Genomic DNA, 14878 nt, shown 5'->3' with positions numbered 1-14878 from the left:
AGGGAGACACAGAATCCGAAGCAGGCTCCAGGCTCCGAGCTGTCAGCACAGAGCCAGACGCGGGGCTCGAACCCACCAACCGTGAGATCACGACCTGAGCTGAGATCCAGAGTCAGACGTCCGACCGACTGAGCCACCCAGATGCCCCACCTGTACTACTGTTGTCCATAAAAGGGACAAAATATTTAAAATTAAAGCTTAGAATTAAAAAAAAAACAATATTGGAATTTGAAGAAAAATTGCCTTTTGTTATATTCTACATTGTCCTTATTTTTTCTTTCTTTCTTTCTTTTTTGCTTTTTGCAGAATTGTCTTTAAAGTAGAACAGACCCCTCCTGGAAAATGGCCTAGAACAAGGATCAAGGTGTGCACGCGAAGCTGAACTGGTCCATACAGGGAAACGCTCCTCCAGGAGTGTGAACGGGGCACGACACCGAGCCTCTGGAGACGGCATAGATGTGCTGTGGATCCCTGAACATTCGTTCTAGGGCCCCCGCGACTGCTGTCATACTGGAAATAGATTTATGTGACCCTTTAAGTGACGCTGCTTCCGTCAAGCAATCATGCAAGTTTTCTTTTCAACTGGCGTAATTTGGGGGGTTTTAATTACCTTTCAAACTGGCATTGGGCGCCTGGGGGACTTCCTGCTCTTCGTTGTATATCTGCACGTCGCATCCATTCGACCTCATCAGAAAAAGCCCTTAGATGCGATTCTCGTTCATCTAACTTTGGCTGATGTGACAACAGCCACCTTCAGGGGCGTCCCGTATATAACGTCCTCCTTCGGAGTCAGGGATGTTTTGGAGGCTGTCCAAAACATTTGTAAAGCTGTGCTGTGCATTCACAGAGTGGCGCGGGGTGTTTGTATATGTGCTGCTTCTCTCCTGAGCACGTTTCAGGCCCTTATGATCAGCCCTGCTGGCTCCAGGTGGGCATGGCTCAAGTCCAAGATCTACGCACAAATCCTGCCCCTGTTGGTTTACTCCTGGGCCAGCAAGGTGCCAATCAACACGTGGGTCATCATAAGCACTGTGGTCACAGGCAACTCCGCTGGGGTCGGACCCGTATATTCCCCGAAGTTCTGTAAAACAAGGCGGTTCGCGTACCATCAGGCAATGTTGTTGCGAACTGTCATGTTTATGCAAGATTTCTTCTTTTTGTTCCTCATGATTTGGACCAGTTTCTACATGGTGACCGTCCTGTTCAGGCACCACAAGACAGCCCTGCGGATTCACGGTACCAGCCTCTCGCCACGATCTTTTCCCCGAAACAAAAGCCACCCGCGTCGCCCTCTTGCTAGTAAGCTGCTTTGTTTTCTTTTACGGGGCTAACACGTGTCTTTCCATTTATATGGGCTCTTTCTACGAGAAAAACCTGATGCCGGAGAGGGAGAGCATCACTAGTTTTCTCTCATTTTGTTACCCAATGGTCTGTGCTTTGATGTTGATTAAATATGGTAATAGGGTTTCCAGATGTGCCTGTGCCTTTTCAAATATGATCATTTTCCCTTGCTCACAACTGGGATTTCTACTGCATCTAAAAAATACTGATAAAAATTGTTTTAATTGCAAGAGAACACGGTGTTAGAATTGGTATGATTTTAAAAGTTTACCTATGTCAAGGAGTGCCTGAGTGGCTCAGTGGGTTAAGCGTCTGACTTCGGCTCAGGTCATGATCTCATGGTTCGTGAGTTTGAGCCCTGTGTCATGCTCTGTGCTGACAGAGCCTGGAGCCTGCTTTGGATTCTGTGTCACCCTGTCTGCCCCTCTGCCACTTGCACTGTGCCTCTCGCATTGCCTCAAAAATAAGTAAACGTTAAAAAATATTTTAATAAAAAAGTTTATTTATATTGAGAGAGAGAGAGCAAGCAGGGGAGGGGCACAGAGAAAGGGAAAGAGAGAGTCCCAAGCAGGCTCTGTAATGTCAGTGTGGAGCCCGACTCAGGACTCCATCCCACAGGGCTCGATCCCACAAACAGTGAGATCATGACTTGAGCTGAAACCAAGAGTCCAACGCTTAACCAAGCCACCCAGGCGCCCCTAGAATTATTATGAGTATTAGACAGCAGTCTTGATTACATCTAGGTAAAAAATTTGAGAAATATGAATCCATTCGATTCAATCTATGAAAATCTCTTCAAGAATAAAAGAGCACATTGTGGATGAATACGTACAATATAACGTACATATAAATTCTAAAAACGTGGAAAACTATATCGATAAAAAATTACAATGCAGTAAAAATAAAGAAATGTAATTAATGGTAAAAATCAAATTCAAGAGAGTGTTATCTTTTTTTTAATTTTTTTGATGTTTTTATTTATTTTTGAGACAGAGAGAGACAGAGCATGAGCGGGGGAGGGGCAGAGAGAGAGGGAGACACAGAATCTGAAGCAGGCTCCAGGCTCTGAGCTGGCAGCACAGAGCCTGACATGGGGCTCGAACTCACGAGCTGTGAGACCATGACCTGAGCTGAAGTCAGATGCCCAACTGACTGAGCCACCCCGGTGCCCCAAGAGAGTGTTATCTTTAAGGGGTTTGGTAGAAGATGCAAAAAGTTGGGAACCACATTTTCATTTGTAATATTTTGTTTCTAGATTGGGTTATGTATCTATTATTAACATTTGTATGTGCCCAAGATGTCCTATAAATACATTTTTAAATAAGCAGATTAGTTCTCATTTTCATACTGTCTTGTAAATCATTTATTTGCACACATTTTGCATTAGATTTATAGAGTTGGTTAGATTTATGATTTCCAGAAGAAATCATGGAACAGATTTCTAGTTCCACGTGTAGTATATCCTCTCACTGAATATTCCTAATCTAAATGACATTAAATTTAAAATTTTTCCTAAAATTATAAAATACTTTATAAGCTAGTAGGAACTAAAAAGCTAACATCCAAGAAAGAAAATCATTTCTGGGCATAACTGACTAGCTTTTCATCAACTCTCCCACTAAGGATTATTAGAACAGGGTGAGAGGAATGTACGTATATTATATATATAGTTACACACGCACGCACCCCCATATAATATTATATGTATAGTTACATACACACACCCCCATATATATTATATTATATATATAGTTACATACACATGCACCTCCCATATACATTATGTACATAGTTACATATACACGCATCCCCATATGTATTATATTATATATATGTGTATATACATATATATATATATAGTTACATACACACACATAGGGTGTGCATGTGTGCGTATGTGACTTGAAGCCATTGGAGACATAAATCTTACCAAAGTGGGAAGACCTCTGTTCAGAAAGCAATAAAACATTGTCAAGAGACTGTGAAGAAAACCTGATTAACAATATCCTGTGTTTATTGAATCAAAGAATCAGTATTGTAAAATTGTAGTTCTCCTTAAAATGATTGGTTATAAACTCAATGCAATTAAAATTAAAAGACAGTATTGTGAGAATTGACAAGCTCATTCTATACTTGGAATGGAAATATAAAATCCAATACTCTGTTGAAAAAAAACAAAATGAGAGGATGTACACAGACAGATATCAAGGCTTATCGAATGCCATGATAGGACAGTATGCTAAAAATAGATCAGTGCAATCAGTGTCCAGAAACAGAACCAAACATTTGTAGACACAATTTATGAAAAAGATTGCACTATATAGCAGTGGGGGAATGAATGGTTTTTCAATAAACAATACTGAAAAAATAAATCCTGTCTTTATATCACATAAACAAAAATCAATACCGTATTAATCTTAGACTTAAATATGAAGGGTGAAACGAAGCTTCTAGAAGCTAACATGAAGGGATATCTTCACGAGCATGGAGTAGGCAAAGATTCCGTAAACAGAAAACGGAGTGGCATGCCCATAAAGGAAAATATTGATATTCTGGGTTAAATTGAAATTAGGAAATTCTCTACGTCAAAAGACGTCGTTAAGAGAGTTGATAGCCAAACTGTAATGTGGGAAAAGATATTTCCAGCACATCTGACTGACACAAGTCTTTTATCCATAATATGTAAACAACACCCACAAATCAATAATAAACGTACAGACAACCCGGTAGAAAAAGCACAAAAATTTGAAAAGGCTTTTTAGCAAAATAAAAGTACGCAGAAAGCCCATAAACGTATTAAAATATGCTTGGCTTCATTATTAATCAAGGCAATGCAAATTAAGATGTTTGAGTTGCAGCCATACACCTAGCAGAATGGCAAAATTAAAGAGTGTAAATTGTTACAACTTTGGAAGTCTGTTGGGCAACATTTTATAGTGTTGGACCTGTCAACGAATCTCATTGATCCAACATTCCGCCTCTGTATATAGACTCAGACCCCGACATATACAAAAATGTTCCTTTTTTTGGTTTTTCACTTGTAGTCGTCCCAAATAGATAAGTTGTGTAATATACGTACAATGGAATACTTTCCTGCCATGAAAATGAAGACGCTATTGCTACATTCAATAGCATAGATTACTTTACAGGCGTAATTGAATTAAAAAAGCCAGACACAAAGGAGCATAGACAAGAGGACTGGACTGACATATATTTTAAGGACAGTGGAAACTAAACTTTGGTGTTAGAAGGTAGAGCGGCGATTACTTTTCGGAGGAAAGTGCCTGACAGGTGGCCTCACGGTCGTCTCTAAGGTGCTGGTAATATTGTATTTCTCGATCTAGAGGCGCCTGGCTGACTCCGCTGGTGGAGTGTGTGACGCTTGACCTCAGGGTCGTGAGTTTGAGCCCCACGTTGGACATGGAACCTGCTTTAAAAAAAATGTTTCTTGATCTAGATGGCGGTTCCTCGCGGGTTTTCTGTGTGAAAATTTATTTACCGCCATCCATATGAATTGTGTGATTTAAAATATTATAAGCCAATTCTTTAAAAGCTTAAGGACTGTTATGAATCAATACATATGTTACAAATCAGTTCTTTGAGAGTTCATTTTAGAAAATGAAAATAATAAAACATTGCAGAGACCTAAGGGACATGTGAAAATGGAATCTAAAAGGAAAAACACAGAGCAGGAGAGCACTCAGGGCACCACATTGCTTTTGCTTTTAGAGCACTTACTCCTGGAGGCAAAATTGCACTTCTATTTTGGCAGCTTCTAAATTGAGGCAAGGCGACGTCATTGGGATCTGTTGCAAATAGAGGATCACTCTGTGTTATCGCACGTCCCTCCTGGTACACATTCATCTAACGATGACCTAGAAACAAAACTCAGCCCCCGCTCCCAGTGAACTGCAGGAACAATGGTCTTGTCGCTCTGGGAGCTGTGGAGTGGAAGAGATGGAAAACATCCTCACTACTAAGAAGTCAAAGCCCCCAAGCCGGCCTCTGAGCGGACAGGCCTCCTAGATGCAGTTCCCGAGTAGTTCAGGGAGCCGCAAGTCACAAACAGAGTTTGAGGTTTGTATTACTGATCTATTACTGGAACAATTCCACATTTAGTAGTTTAAACAATCAACGAGCACTTATCTCATGAGGTCTGTAGGTCGGAAGTTCAGGAGTGTCCTTTCTGGGTGGTTGCAGCTCACGGTCCCTCCTAAGGTTGCCGGCAAGATGCCAGCTAGAGCTCCAGCCATCCAGGCGTAACTCTGGCAGGAGGGTCCCGTGCCAAGCTCTCCCAAAGGTACTGGTTGGGGGAATCGCTTCCTCCCCACATGGGCCTCTTCCTGGGGCTGCTCAGGACATGGCACCTGGCTTCCCCGAGAGCCACAACCACCACTATGTTTGGCCACAAAAGACCAACCCTGAAACGATGGTGTAGGAGCTATACAAGGGCAAGAACATTGAGAGGTAAAGATCATTGGGGTCATCTTAGAGGCTGCCTCCAGAGTCTGGCCTCTGGCCAGCGATCTACGACACTCCCTTATGCAAAACACACTCACCAGGTCCCGAGAGGCTCCAGAGGTCCCAGAATTTAGCCTTTAAATCAAATCCATGGGTATGAAGTCCCTTGGGTACGGTACCTTGAACATATTCCTTCAGGTACAAAGAAAGGAACCTTGCGCATCAAAGGAGAAAATACTCTCTTACTTGGAGGAGGCTTTGGACCTTTGACTCTAGAATTAAAAGTCTCTGGCTCTACCAACCAAGCCCCATAGGCCCCCAGGAAGTAGCTTTTATTCATATACAGAAATGGTTTCCGCAAATATCGCTGCTATTGATGAGTATTGTAAATACATTCTTGGACTCAGGGAAGACTGTTGAAGAAACGGGCTCAAGTCCATGGGACCAATTCACGGAGCAGAAGTGTATTCAGGTATCCTGAGTGCTACGTCGTAGTCACCGGTGAGCTGTTCTACGTTGTTTGTACCGTGTCTGAGAAACCATTCCGGTTTACGTAGAAGGAAGTAGATAGCATCGACACAACAACCCTTACTTATTGACATAGAGTTGGTAAGGGTGAGACTCAAAAGTGGAACCAATTGATTGTCTTTGGAATATATTTAGTAACATTTATCATGGTCACTGGTCTTCTCTGGATGACCAAGAAAAAACAAAACGAATGACAAAGTAGGAGAAGGGGAAAGCAATCAGTAGAGAGCCACGGTTGGAATTATTACTACGTTTTGGCAAATATTTCTTGATGTAAAAAAAAAAATGAAGCATCCAGGGAAGGGAATGTCCTGGCAAATGTGACCCTGCTTTGTGCCCTGAACTTCACCAGTTTGGGGATGATTTTACCTTCCAAACTATTTTTTCCCTCATGTACTTTTTAAACAAATACCTAACGTTTTTCATCAGATATGCGTGAAGACTGTAATGACTGGCATATCGTAAACTTTTCACTGTTTTTTGAAGTCTGGCATCACACTCCTTTATCACATTAAATGGAGTCTAAAAACCATAGTGATTGACTACCGGCCAAAATCCCTTTAAAAAATAGAAAAACATGCCCTTCTATGAAGGGAAATTTTATATTCGATTCTCTTTCTCCTTGACTGAGTTTATGCAGATTTTATGTATATATATGTATATTTTATGTATATAAAAGATTTTTGTCTATAATGTATACATTATGCAGATTTTATGTATATAATGTATATTTACTTAAAGCCCTCCTTTGCTCATGCTGTTACACTAGCCTGCACTAAATGTAAGTATAAATATCACAATCTGCAACTCTGCTGTTTGATAGGACCACACATCTGTATCATAATTCATTCTTTTGGCTTGAGTTATATTTGCGTTTATGCAATGCAATCAACACATCACCGGTAGATATTAGTACATTTGGAAATCCCTTTGCTGGAAGATATGACAGAAGTAAATATGGAGTTTGTCACCTTCTCCATGAAATCTCGGAGCATATATAAGACCACCTTAACCGAAGGAGTATTTCCCATTGTTCTTTGGGCTCATTGCCTGGTTTAGTAAAACTGCTGCACGAGAAGGCACGCGTAAAAGGGTCATAGCAGAGGATGGTTTCGATCCATCGACCTCTGGGTTATGGGCCCAGCACGCTTCCGCTGCGCCACTCTGCTTCTCCTGCTGGTTATCCTGTTCTTTTTATTAATGACAAACATCACCTTGTCGGAGCTGAGCTATATATATATATATATATATATATTTTTTTTTTTTTTTTTCTTTTTCTATCTCCTTCCCTTCGAAAGGATTGTCACCCTCCTCTCCGCGTGTGGGAGATCCTCTCTCCCCCGACCAGGGGGCCAAGGGCCCCGACCTCCGGGACCGCGCTTGTCCAACCAGCCCAAGACTGTGCAAGCTCGGGATCCCCCCCCCCCCCCCCCCACTTAACTTGATTTACTTTCCAGGAGCCGCTCTTCGCTCAGAGAGCCGCGGGGGAAAGTGCGCTGAGCAACTCCGTGCGGCCTTTTCGGCGCGATCCCAGTCATCGCGATCCGAGTCATTGCGGAGCGGACCCGCCGCCGTCAGAGGAGTCGTGCCACCGCCGCGCGGGCTTCCCCTCCAAAAGGCTCGCAGACCGTCGCGAGGAGGAAAAGGAGGTTTTCTGTTTGTGTTGCAAGGAAGCAGACTGTCCCGGGGACGGCGCGCCGGGAACAGAGGGGACCCACCCAGCGCGGTGCTCCCGGGCTTGCACGGGGGCCACAGTCTCTGCTGGATCCCGTCGGGAGCCGTTTTCACACGCACGCGCGCACTCAGACTCACACACGCGCACACACACGCACTCACACACGTGCATGCACTCACGCGCGCACTCACGCACGTACGCACTCACGCACACACACGCGCACAGTCACACTCACACACGCCGTCGGAAACAAAAAACGAGACACCAATAGAGACAGGAGCTGCATTCCCTTGGCTCCGATCAGAGCAGAACTTTGGGCACGGCCCGGAACAACTCGTCGCTGTTGTTGGCTCGTCGCTGCCCCCGCGAGGCCGCCAGGCCCGAGGGCGCGTCCCGATCGCTGAGAACCTCGGATCCTCGCTGATGGAAACTTCGGGACGACGGGCGTGAACGAGCTCGCGGGGCCGCCGCTCGCTTGCTGCAGGTATTCGTCTCCCCTTCGCCCCACGCCCGACCGCAGGGACACTGGAGGGGCGGCCTCTGCACGCTTGCTCCTGTGCCAGAGCCGGGGCGCGCGCGGCCGGTCCCGGGGCAGAGAGGGTGCGCGCACGGCCCTTCCGGGGAGAGAGCGGGGGCGCGCACGGCCCTTCCGGGGACAGAGCGGGGGCGCGCGCGGCCGGTCCCGGGGCAGAGCGGGGGCGCGCACGGCCCTCCCCGGAGCAGGGCGCGGGCGCAGTCTTCAAACTTTCGGACTGCCCCCCCTCCGAGTCAGAAATACATGTTAAATCACAACTCAATACAGTATGCAAACAATCTGTCTACTGGTTTATCTATCTTTCAATCGAGAGAGAAAGAGAGAAAGGAAGAGAAATCAAATTCCATCACACAATATTTTACTACATGGGGTTTATTCGGATAGTTCCCACTCCCTTGATATTCTATTTCATTTATTAAAATACCAGTCTTGGCCTTTTCTTCGCTGTTGATTTTACACTTCTACACTTCTGAGACACATGGTACATTGAAAAACACTGTCACCTGTATAATGGTAATAAAAAATGGCTTTGTCCCCCTGAAGTCAAACAATGGAGTGGAAGACAGTGCCTTTTTCATATTGGAGGGGACCAGTAGTCAAAGAGTTAGGGAAAAGGTTCTGGTTCCAGCAGCTTTTCCGTTTGGTATTACACAGTAAACAAGTGAACTTTGTCAGGGTCTACACTCCAGATGCCTCCCTGTATGTGTGTTCCTGTGGCAGGTGAAGGGATGTTACACGGGCCACACTGTCCTCTCTGAGTCAGCTTTCCCACCTCTGTCCTACATTTGACAGGCGGTTTCTGTCCCCTCATCTGTGGAAGCATTCTTGCCTCTTAGGGCATATTCCGCTGGGGTTTTTCTCTGTTTTACCGTATCCAACACATTGTTCTGATGGTCCCCTCTACCTGGAGAATTCGTACTTCTGACCTCTATAGGATTTGCTCCCGGCCTTTGTTCAAATGGCAGGACCCATGAATCCAAAGGCTTTGGAGAGATTCAGCCTGCCCTCCGTTTTCTGTGAATACCTCGAAGAGCTGTGTCTGTTTGTCTGTTTGTTTTTACTGCTGAGTTGTATTCCATAGAATAGATGGACCACAGTGTGTTTACCCAACCACCTACTGGGAAACACTTGGGTTGTTTCCAAGTTTGGGCTATTACAAACAAAGCTGCTCTGAGTAAGAATGTAGGGGTTTTGTGTGGACATAAGTTCTCGTTGTCCTGGGATAACTGCCCAGGAGTGGAATTGCTGGATTGCATACAGTGTTGTGTGTAGCTTTTTGAAAGAGACGACCAAACTGCTTTCCAGAACGGCTGCGCCACTTTCCTTTCCCATCAGCCATGGGTGACAGTCTGTGCGGTTTCTGTGTGCCCTGGCCAGTCTTAAGCAGGGTCACACAACTAAACTGTGTTATTGTAACTCTCCTGAGGGGTCTGCGGTGACACCTCATCATGGTCTGAACTCACATTTCCTAAATGGCTGGTGATATTGAACATCGTTTCCCGGGCCATTTGTATATCCTCTTTGGTAAAATGTCTCTTTGTGTCTTGTGCCCACCTTCATTTATTTATTTCTTGAGTAGGCTCCACACCCAGCATGGGGCTTGAACTCAAGTCCCTGGGATCAAGTGTCAGATGCTCTATCCACTGAGCCAGCCAGGCATCCAGGTTGGTTGTTGTTTTAATGTTGGGTTTTGAGAATTCTTCACATAGTCTAGATATGGGTCTTTTGCCAGATAAGTGGTTTGCAAATATTTTCTCCCAACTGTAACTTGCCTGTTTATCCTCTTAAGAGTGTCCTTTCCAGAGCAAAAGCTTTTAATTTGATGAAATTCAATTCGTCACATTTGTCTTTTATGGATGTGTTTTTGGTGTCATGTCTAAAACTCTGCAAGCCCGAGGTCCTCCAGATTTTATTTTTTTCTAAAAGTTTTATACTTTTATGTTTTTTTTTTTTTATTTGTTTTTGAGACAGAGAGAAACAGAGTGCCGGGGCGGGGGAGGGGCAGAGAGAGGGAGACAGAATCCGAAGCAGGCTCCAGGCTCCAAGCTGTTAGCACAGAGCCCGTTGCAGGGCTCGAACCCACAAACCACGAGATCATGACCTGAGCCCAGGTCAGACACTCAACCGACTGAGCCACCCAGGCGCCCCTTGTATTTTACTTATCATTTCCAATTACTTTTTTAATAAGGTGTGAGGTTTAGGTTGAGGTTTGTGCTTTTTTGCCTATGGATATCAAATTCGTTCACCACCATTTTTTTTGAGAAGACCAAGACTTTCCTTCCTCTTCTAAATTCCTTTTGCACTTTTGTCAAAAATCACTTAGCTGTACTTGTATGTGGCGATCTGTGGGTTCTCTACTGTTTCTCTGACGTACACGTCTGTCTGCCAATGATGTACGGTCTCTATTACCGTGGCTGTAAAATAAGTCTTGAAATAAGAAGATTGATTTCTTCCACTTTATTTCTCTTTTTCTCAGAATTGTTTTAGTTATTCTAACTCATTTGCCTTGCCATATACATTGTAGAATAGTCGTGTTCATGTCTACAAAAAACCCACCCGGATTTTGGTAGGAATCCTGTTAAACCTGTATCTAACTTTGACAAGACTTGACGTCTTTGGGTCTTCCAATCAAATGAACACAGAATATTTCTCCATTTATTTAGGTCTTTGATTTGTTTCAACAGCATTTGGTAGTTTTGTGTTTTTCCGCATGTACATATCCAGGTAGATTTGAAGCTAAGTTATTTTTTTAGTACCATTTAAATGGTACTGTATTTTAGTTCTGGTGCCCACATGCTTCTTGCTAATGTATAGAAATACGATGGATTTTTGTATTCTGATCTTGTATTCTGTGACTTTGCTGAACATACTTATTAGTTCTAGGACGTTTGTGTTTGTTTTTAGTTTCCTTAGGATTTCCTATGGAACCATCATAACATCTTCAAGTGGAATGGGAAGTACAATCTGTAGGCAGAGAGGGAGGGGAAAATGTGTATTTCTGGAGAAAAATATAAGCCACTGAGCAATCAACAGCACCATCAACCCGCACTTTGCCAAAATTGTAGAAATGAACAAAATGCACTTTTGCAAAATGCAAAGTGTCCTGGTGTTTCTGGGTCGGATAAGTATGTCACCTAAGACCATACTGCAGTATCGGACGAGTAACTCCACACCGTTTTTGTTTATCATTAGAATGTGACATGGGCGCCTGGGTGACTCAGTCAGTTAAGCACCTGGCTCTTGAGCTCAGCTCAGGTCTTGATCTCGGTGTCGTGAGTCCCAAGCCCCGTGTTGGGCTCCGTGCTGAGTGTGAAGCCTACTTAAAAACAACAACAACAACAACAACAACAACAACAACAACAACAAAGTGACGTCAGGGGGGTTTGGCAGAGACTCTCCTCACCTGCCAAGGGGCTCAGTTGTGAGCACAAAGGACAGAAAATCTGAAGGTCTTGGGTTTTGACACGGTGAACACCTTACTCCATAAATATGGTTTCCAGTTCCTTTTCTAAAACACCCAAGTCTAGAGGATAGTTTTCTTACACTCCATGGACTTTTGAACATTTTGTACTGTGTTCCTGGGAAATCTATTAAAAAGTGCTAAAGTTGTCTTCTGCTTGGAATAGAATAAATAGCAAACTTGGCTACTGGGTAAGGTTTTACTTGGGACAGGTAAAAGTCGTCCAACTTGAACCCAAACTTAACCTTCTCTGAAGGACAAAAACCTGAAGAACCTTCAGACCCCTAGGGAAAACAAGGGCCATACTGCCTGGACAGGGACTTGAACCCTGGACCCTCAGATTAAAAGTCTGATGCTCTGCCAACTGAGCTACCCAGGCTCTTGGAGCACATCTCTCTCCAGATGCATAAATAAGATCAAAACTACTTCAGCTCAACAGTGTGGTCGATTCATTCTTGCATTCAGGAAAGGCAGCTGAACAGGCGTTTAATCTCTGTAGTCAGTTCACTCAGCACTTGTTTATGTTTTCTGTAGGTAGAGAAGGAATGTACATCTAGAAAACAACAGAGAAGGAATATACATCCAGAAAACAATCCTTATTTGAGTACAGTTGTAGAAGGGGAAGATGAACAAAAGCAACCGATTGTTTCCAGTAAATATTTATGGAATGCTTAGTGAAATCTTTAACCCCTTATTTACGGGGCACCGAGAAATAACCAAAAAGGATACAAAGAGGAACGAAGAAACAATAAAAATATAAATAACTAACAAAGAACAAGAGAAGAAATGTGAAAAGCAACCAGGGGAGAACGATGGTAAGAATCTGAAAAATTTGGGAACATCTGCCAATTTTTTTTTCTTGGTGTAAGAGAAAAATGAGTCATTAAAAAGGAAGAGAAATGTCGTGGTGACTGTGAGTGGCCCTACTTTGTACCCTGGGCTGGTGTTCTTTTTTTTTTTTTTTAATTTTTTTTTCAACGTTTTTTATTTATTTTTGGGACAGAGAGAGACAGAGCATGAACGGGGGAGGGGCAGAGAGAGAGGGAGACACAGAATCGGAAACAGGCTCCAGGCTCCGAGCCATCAGCCCAGAGCCTGACGCGGGGCTCGAACTCACAGACCGCGAGATGGTGACCTGGCTGAAGTCGGACGCTTAACCGACTGCGCCACCCAGGCGCCCCTAGGCTGGTGTTCTTAACCCCTGAAAGAATGTTGGCAATTTAGTATTCCCTGTTACATTTTTTTCAGTGGACATGTAACATTTTTCTTCACATGTTTAAATTCTTCCAAAGGGTGTTGTGACTTGTATCAAAGAAATCTAAAAGGTAACTTAATACTTAGCCACATGCCTCCGGGCACCTGAGCGGCTCAGTTGGTTAAGTGGCAGAGTTGAGGTCAGGTCCTGATCTCACAGGATGTATGTTCAAGCCCCGCAAGGGGTTCCGTGCTGGCAGCGGGGCCTGCTTTGGATTCTCTCTCTTGCTCTCTGCCACTCCTTGCTTGCGCTGTTTCTCTCACAGATAATTAAATAAACATTAAAAATATACTTAGCGATATCCCTTGTGAGAGAGAGACCCCTTCTTTAATCTTCCGTGGAAGAGTTTACTTGGATCCTTTATCCCCTTGAATTCGTTATTTCCACTTCATGTCTCCCATGGAACTTTATCCCAATACTGTCATTTTGCGTTTGGTCTTTCTTGATCTTCCTACCATAGCTTCTAGGAACCAAAGACAGGTATAAGCATTGAAATCTGATGTTATTTCCTGCGACCCCAAATCTGTGTTAAAAACACCCCCTGTGGGTTGTGTTCTATTTGCACCTGCCTTAGTGGGAGATGTAACGGACGAGCATGTGGAATTCGTTACCCCCCCCCCCCCTCATCCCCCCCCCCCAAAGAAATCGTGGAAGAGACCCAGTCCTCCAGCAGGAGAGTGTGACAGCGAGGCTGGAGCGCACGGGGACAGTGACCTTCCTGTTGTCTCACGTCCTCCCTTGCTTCTCCGCTTTGCAGGCGCGGTCACCCTAGAACTCCTTCCCCTTTCCCCATTTGCCAGCCCCTGCTTGTGCTTTGGGTCTCAGTTCGGACGCCACCCATTACCTCCTTCTGGAAGCTTTTGCCGACGCCTCAAGACTGGCTTTGCAGCTCCCGGAATACACCCAGGATTCCTGGGGTTATTTCCGTGTTATTAACAGCACTTGTTACACGATGTGGTATCACTCCCTGGTTTGTCCCTTCCCGGGGCATGGCCATGTTCGGGGGCCCAGCCCTCAAAGGCCGCGTATGTGCAAATGCCTCTTTTCATCTCGGACTCTGCCTTCTAACTCCAGCTTCACAGATGCAACCGCTTCCTGCACAGGTATTTTACACTTGCCGCCGTCCGAAACTGGACTCCTGCCCCCCCCCCCCCGGTCTGGCTCCTCACCCGTCTTCCCCAACTATAACCCATCTGTGCGGTGCTGTCCCACTGGAACGCCCGTCTTCCCTTGTCTGCCGCCGAGATTTGTGCAACAGACTCGTCACTGGTCTCCTGTTTCAATTTTCCTTGCCTTCTTCCTGTCTACACAGAATGAGGGCAGAACTCTCCAGGGGCTCCCCTCTCATTCGGATAAAAGCCCAGCTGCTTCTAGTGACCTCCCTCCCCTCCCCGTCTTCTCCAGCCACAGCGCCTCCTGCTGGTGCTCAGACTGGCACGAACCACGCCTGCTCCGGGCTCAGGCCTTCGCCCTTGCTGTGTGCTCTGCCCCGAAAGCCCTTTCTTCCCAAAGATGCGCCCAACTCGTTTCCTCCTGTCCTTCAGGCCTTTGCTCAAATAGCACTTGCTCAGTGAAATCTTACCTGCTCAACATACGTAAAATTTCAAACCACTTTTTTTTTTT

General features: G+C 44.7%; 1 protein-coding gene and 2 non-coding genes across 3 annotated transcripts in view; 1 reads left to right on the top strand and 2 right to left on the bottom strand.

The window, feature by feature from the left end:
• The window catches only part of LOC125939373 (uncharacterized), a 561003-nt gene that overhangs the window by 134932 nt on the left and 411193 nt on the right, over positions 1-14878 (top strand). The gene's annotated exons all lie outside the window — the stretch shown is intronic.
• On the bottom strand, positions 7428-7499 carry TRNAM-CAU (transfer RNA methionine (anticodon CAU)). Its single transcript has one exon. It is a non-coding gene; the product is annotated as a tRNA-Met (tRNA).
• TRNAK-UUU (transfer RNA lysine (anticodon UUU)) lies at positions 12307-12379 on the bottom strand. Its single transcript has one exon. It is a non-coding gene; the product is annotated as a tRNA-Lys (tRNA).

Source organism: Panthera uncia (assembly GCF_023721935.1).
Source record: "Panthera uncia isolate 11264 chromosome B2 unlocalized genomic scaffold, Puncia_PCG_1.0 HiC_scaffold_25, whole genome shotgun sequence".
NCBI lineage: Eukaryota > Metazoa > Chordata > Mammalia > Carnivora > Felidae > Panthera > Panthera uncia.
Note: the sequence above shows the minus strand (reverse complement) of the source record. Positions and strands in the feature narration are given on the sequence as shown.